Source organism: Panthera tigris, chromosome A3, assembly GCF_018350195.1.
Source record: "Panthera tigris isolate Pti1 chromosome A3, P.tigris_Pti1_mat1.1, whole genome shotgun sequence".
Taxonomy (NCBI): Eukaryota; Metazoa; Chordata; class Mammalia; order Carnivora; family Felidae; genus Panthera; species Panthera tigris.
Genome location: NC_056662.1, coordinates 17033336 through 17040179, shown reverse-complemented (window position 1 = coordinate 17040179; position 6844 = coordinate 17033336). Strand labels below are relative to the sequence as shown.

The window sequence follows — 6844 nt, the reverse complement described above, 5'->3', positions numbered from 1 at the left end:
TTCTCCTCGCTGACATGAATCTATTAATTCATGCTTGGCTCCAAAGAGACAGAGACATGACCCTTAAAGAATGCATATGCAACCACCCACCATGAGTTTTGGGAGGACCAAGAGAACTGGTTTTGTGATCTCAAGATCAGTTCCAGCACCACTGGGATAAAAGGGGACTAATGTAAAGTCAAGGTGATCCGAGAGGAAACATGCTCTTTAGGGTTCTGGGAAGATGGAGCTGGGAATGTGGGTGACAAAACAGCTTCCTCCCTTGGAAGAGGACCGGCTTCAGCTTCGTGAGGCTGAGTGAAGTTTGAAGTTAGTAATCATCTGTGAAGTTCTCCTGGGGTGTCAACGGAAGCACCCTATAAAGGCAGGAAAGAAACACAGGTATGGAGCTTTTTCTCACCCCTAGTGGCTGTTCACCCTGTCAGGAAGCTAACGGCCCAAAAAACATGCTGCATCTGCTCCTTTTACAGGAGAGCATCTCTTCTGTTAAATTTCTACATCCTTGGCTTAATGAGAAAGAAGAAAATGAATGGTCTATCCTCTCCTCAACCCCAATCCATGCCCTACCAAAATACTCCACGTACAAGCTATTCACATCTTTACTTTTAATAAGATTAGCACTCAAAAAACAAAAAAACAAACAAAAAAAAAAGCTGTTTCTATATTCACTACTCAACAATGAACAAAGCCACCTAATTGCTCAGATCCTTGTCTAAACTTCACAGTCTAAAACTTTTTCGTTTTTGCCAAATTGATGAAAGGGAAGACATGTTAGCTCATTGATTTAATTCAGTCTAAAGAGTCTAAAAGAGGGGCACCTGGGTGGCTCAGTCAGTTGAGTGTCTAACTTCGGCTCAGGTCATGATCTCACAGTTCATGGGTTCGAGCCCCGCATCAGGCTCTGCATTGACAGCTCAGAGCCTGGAGCCTGCTTCAGATTCTGTGTCTCCTTCTCTCTCTGCCCCTCCTCCACTCATACTTTGTCTCATTCTGTTTCTCAAAAATAAATAAATGTAAAAAAAAAAGAGTCTAAAAGAGAAGAAAAAAACAAAAATAATGACTTGCAAACAATTCATACAAAAAACTATTTGTGGAGACTGGCAAGGGGTAACAACAATGCCATTTATTGGGTGCCCGTTTTGTGCCAGGCACCTAGCTTGACAATTTACAGGAGCTATCTCTGGCTCTTCGAAGCACTGTTGTGCCCAATTTACAGATGCAGAAATAAAGGTTCAGAATAGCAAAGTAACAACTCATCAAGTTCGTATCTAAAGCAGGGAGCCAGGATTTATAGAGTTACCAACCATCACCTCCTTCCAGTTTTCAAATCTTTCCATCACTCTAAAATATTCTCTCGTGCCCACATGCTATAAATCCCTGATCCCACTGCCAGCCCAGGCAACCACTCATCTGTTTTCTATCTGTATAGATTTGCCTTTTTTGAATATTTTTTTTGGTTCTTTTGGGTGTTTTGTTTTGTTTTGTTTCATTGAGGAGGGGAGAGGCAGAAAGAGAGGGAGAGAGAATCCCAAGCAGGTTCTGTGCTGTCAGCACAGAGCCCAACAGAGGACTCGATCTCACAAACCATGAGATCATGAACTGAGCCGAAATCAAGAGTCAGACACTTAACCAACTGAGCTACGGAGCCACCTTGAGGTTTGCCTTTTCCAAATATTTCACGTAGTATACAGTCTTTTGCATCCGGCTCCTTTTGCCTAGCATGTTTTTTCAGGTTCATCAATGTCATAACATATATCAATACTCTGTCCCTTTTTATTGCTAGTAGAATTCCAGTAGATGGGTTCCTAGCTGATGGACATTTGGATTGTTCCCAGTTTGGGGTCTTGTATGAATTACACTGCTGTGAATATTCATGTGTGTATCTTTGTGTGGACGTATGTTTTCGTGTCTGTTGGGTATATTCCTAGAAGTGGACTCTCTGGATCCTATGGTATATGTGTATGTTTAACTTTTTAAAGAAACTGCCAAATGACATCACCATTTTTTATTCCCTCCAGCACCAAATAAAAATTTGAGGCTGAATATTCAAGAAACTGGAAAGACTTCAGATCTGTGTTCTACTCATGCACCAGCGGCTGTGTGTGTGTGTGTGTGTGTGTGTCAAACATTCTTCAGCAGCCTGACTCCAACGTGCAAAAAATTAAGTCTGTAACACTGTGGACTTCGATTCCTTAGTTACCTTCAGTTTCTTAGTTACCCACCAGTCTGGCAGTGGATCTGGTAAGGCTTCTGAGCAGCTCTTGCCTGTGTAGATAACCGTGGTAGGCCAAGTGAAATACCCAAAATTTGTATAAAACCGGCCAAATGATCATCATTCCTCAGTGGCTCCTCACCCTTTCACTATTCTGCCTTTGTGACACATTAATTTTCATTTTTCACGACTGACTTCCGGAGGGTTCCTTGGGATCTATGCCTAGCATACTCCCTAGGTCCCTCTATATCATCTTTAGAACGTGGCACTCTTACCAATAAAAAGTGGCATTATCATCTTTATTTCCCCATCTCTCAGGCAAATAAGAGTGCCCAGCAAGACCACATCAAATGCTAAATCCTAGGACTCCAACTTGTCACCCTGGCCCAAATGAACACAACACTAGCAATCACCCCTGCATCTGATTGTTATTAATCTATTAAAAAGAGAGCGTGCGCAAGCCATGGTTTTCTTCCTCTCCAAACCAACTGAATCCATTTTACAAAATTTCATGGGACACTCTGTTTTCTAATATCTACGTGGTGTTGCCTCTTAGCCCCAATTCTGTAATGTGCTTGCAAATGCTATTACACTTGTCCGACATGGTTTGTTTTCAATAATCCCATAGCTTTTTTATTTCTTGGAATGCCATGGACCTCCATATGTTTACTTATTCTCTGCTTGTTTATCAAGTGCACAAAGCATCCCCCACCCTCCCACTGCTCAAGAGTTCCACACACCTGATTTCTAGATTAGGTAAGACAAGGAAATGGAGCAGGGGACAGAGTCCTGAGGCAAGGAAGAATGTATGAAGGAGGGGGTAGGAAGGGAGAAAAGATATTCCCAAATACTCTCCTGTTACAATGTGTAGCCATCTGGGTTTTTATAAGTTCTCATTTAGAAGGTAAAATGTGCTTAAAACTAAACATTCCCTATCTGAACTCTTGAATTGTCAAATGTATCCGTGTCAACTGTTTTGTACTAAATCACTTTCTGAAAGCAGTTGCAGGGAATCAAATCCCCCCACATCCCCCACCCCAAAAAAAACACTAAAATTCATCACCAAAACCCAGCCATCTAATATTCCATTCATAACTGACCTTAACATCAATGCCCCCTTGACCTGGGTCCACACACCAATGCCAAGGCTAGTAATAGACAAGGCTCCCCTTTAGGCTAAAGCACTACTGTGCACCAGCCTACTTCTCACTCCACATCCATCATCTTGTTTTAGTCTTCCCAGAATCCAGTGAGGCAGCTACAATTATCCTTACTTTACAGATGAGAACCTGGGCATCAGAGGAGGTAAATGACTTTCCCAGGCTGGCATAGCTGGAAAGAGGCAGAGTGGGATTCACACACCAAAGCTCTTACTCATTTCTCTAAGTCAGGCTGCCTCCCTGAGTTAAACTCCCCAGGCCCCAACAGAGTTGCCATCTCTTCATCATCATCAATAAATATTTATGAAGGACCCACCGCCTACACACCACCGCTCTTGTTTCCACAGCAACATGCTGTCAGAGAGTCATGGGAGTATCCTGTGCTTAAAGGAACAATGCTGTAATGTCCTGTGATCATGGCTCTGAAAGGTGACAGTTACACTACCACAGCGGACTCCGTCTCAGCCGGCAGCCAGGAGCTTGCGAGCGCTGTGCGAGGGATAAGCAAGAAGAAACTGAAGAGAGGAGAAAGGGAGTGGGTTTTTACCCAAGAAAACAGTCTGCTTTCATTGTGAATGTGTTTGTGATTGTTGCTGAAACAGAATCCAGGCCAGGTTTGCACATTAATTGTTCTTTTATTAGGAAAGAAATCAAGCAATCCAGGAGAGAAAATAAAATTTGACTGTACTGCTAACAGTTCCCCAGAGATAACTGGCAATGATTATCGAGTTAAATGACTACATCGCTAACAATTGCAATCTCAAGTCAGTCCCCTCTACGATCCATTGTTGCTCTCACTGTACAGACGCTGAAATCCTCTAGTAAATGGACTAATTATCCCTGTATCTGTTTTAGTTGTTTCTCTCTTGCCCCATCCCAAATCATGTTTTGCCACACTCTCAACAAGCTGATTTCAAATGCTTTTTTTTTTTTAACTACCATTCCTTGCAATCATCATCCTGGCTCATGAAACACATCTTAGTAGGAAGAAGGAAACTGCCTTTTGATGACAGGCTCTTGCCACTGACTTTTGGACACCATGACCAACATGTTACAGCAAAACATATCATCCCAAATGTGTACTAGATACAAATTCAAAGTGCTTTTAAGACTGGGAACTTTCAGATTAAAAAGGTATGAGGCACACACCACTGAGTTTTAAAATGTATTCTTTACCCAAACTTGCCAAAAGTTTTAAATAAGATACTTGAAAGCAAATCAAGATATTGTCGTATTTGTACTAGATCTGGATTCCAACAGTTTCAGCATTTAGAAATTAATAGGATAAGTCCATTTTAAAAAATCAACATTTGCAGCATTCCTGCATCTACAAATGTAGATGTTCACGAAGAAACCTGGGGGGAAAAATCGAATGTAAATGGTCTAAGACATTTGCATTAAACCAAAAAGGAGAGAAAAGATATCTACAGAAAATCCCCATTTTTACAACTGAATGAGGCTTTCTCCCACACAAGCTAATCCCACTCGTTCAAGGAGCCTCTAGCACAAACGCAGTCGCTTGCTAAGTATATGCTGTAGTAGGTTTGCAGAAGTCATTCGGCTCAAGTAGAACCAAAAGAAACATATGGTGCCTTAACAGTAGATTTCTTCCCAAACTGTACTCCTGGACTGCTTTTCTTTCCCGAGTGTTCCAAAGAGCAAACAAAGAAAAGGTGCTGGCTCCTCACACTTCTCTAAATGTTTTAACAAAAGGCTGCTGAATAAACACATTACTCATTTAAAATTTGAAAAGAAGTTCTATTCCTGAGCTGACAGCAACTGGATTTGCATTTTAACAGTTGTGGGCGAGCGCCACCTGGCGGGGGCACCGGAACCGGCGTGCTTTGTGCGTTGGACAGCTTCCCCAGGCCGGTACCGTTTCACCGCACGCTTCGCAAGAACGGCTGGACACCCGCGGCGGAATATTTTTGACACTGATTTTTTGCCGCGGGAACGTGAGTACTGTGAATGCGTGGCGGGCCCGCCAGGCCCTGGAAGAAAGTAAAAATTTAAATCACGAAGCACGCCCGGGGCTCCAGGACCGCCCCCAGCATCTTCCTTTTCTCCCCTCCCCAGCACACCTAATGCAGACCCAGAGCGAGGAGAAACAGAATTGCACACCCACCACCTTTAGAACGGTGCCGTGCCTGTCCCTCTTCCCTCACTGGCTAATCCTACCCACACACCTCAAAAGAAGTGTCCTAGTCACCCAACTTCCCAGCCACGGAAACGGGCTGTCCCTTCGCAGAAGTCCCATACTGAGTTCCCATTTAGTAGGGAGCAAGAGAGACGCCAGTGCCTGTCCAACGGAGTGTCACTCCATTGCTTCCTAACCTCAAGTGCAACCTGCTTAAGGAGGCTACACTCCACCGCAGCTTTTTTTCTTTCTCTCTTTCCTTCTTCAAAACAATATATGGGCACCGCTGTTACTCGGCAATCCGAAACTCATCTTTTCCTACATCTCACTTGTTTATCTCAGCCTGTCCGTGTGATCTCAGCAACCTCCAGCTCAGTGTGGCCACATGAAATCAAATCGGGGCTAAAAACAAACAAACACAAACAGACAAACAAACTTCAAGGTGATTTTGAACTTGGAAGCATACCTGGCCAATCCCTCCCTTGTCTCCCTCCACCTACCGCCCAATCTTTGGGGGCCTGGGGCTGGAAGTTTGCCTGAGGCGGGCTTTGGCGATGGAGAAGACGCAGGATGGTGATGGTCTCCCATGCATGCCAACCTATCATTAGGGGCACCCCAGACCCCCAACACCGAGAACCACCACTGCTCACCTCCTTCCTACGGTCAAACCCAAATATGGGTCCCCCACCCCTAAACTTTTCAGGAGCCAACAGTCTCAAAGGTCGAAGCCACTCCGCTCCAAGGGCCTTAACTGGGGCGACCATCTACTCTGGCTGAAAACCACGGGCTAGGGAGGAGGTCAGTGCCGCCCCAGTCGTTAACACCCACACCCCCACGGTGCCTTCAGCGGCTCGCTTAAGCCTTAGCTGAGGGGCGCGGCGTGTTTCGAGCAAGTCTGGAGCTGGCCGTCTCTCCCTGGAGACAAGAAAAGCCACCGCCCCGGCAGCCGCGGCCTGCTGGCGACCGGTGCTCCCCCACGAAAAGCGCGCGCTGCCCCCCAGAAGCTGCGGGGAGCGAACGCTCCACCCCGGGCGCCGGTGCCGCTTCTCGTCCCGCCGCCCCAAACACTCCAGTGACAGATTCCGACAAGTGGGAGGCAGCAAGTGGAGACGTTCGCAACAACCGCGAAAGTTACTCCCGCCCGGGGGCCCGCAGCAAAGTCGGGCGGGGAACTCCGCCAAACGCGGGCTGCCGGGAGGGGGGACGCGCGGGCCCGGGCGCGCAGGGACGCGGCTGCCCGCGCCGGCGACGGGGACCCGGCTCCGGCCCCCGGGACGCGCCCCCCGCCAGCCCGCACAACTTTCTCCCCCGAGGGCCCCGCGGCGGCCTCGGGCG

At 46.3% G+C, this 6844-nt stretch overlaps 1 long non-coding RNA gene across 1 annotated transcript; it reads right to left on the bottom strand.

Annotated features, from left to right (window-relative positions):
• Positions 1-4037: 4037 nt before the first annotated feature.
• Positions 4038-6434, bottom strand: LOC122236963. The gene is made up of 3 exons (XR_006215146.1): positions 6160-6434; positions 5839-5911; positions 4038-5363 (listed from the first exon to the last, which is right to left on the bottom strand). It is a non-coding gene; the product is annotated as an uncharacterized LOC122236963 (long non-coding RNA).
• Between the last annotated feature and the right edge of the window lie 410 nt (positions 6435-6844).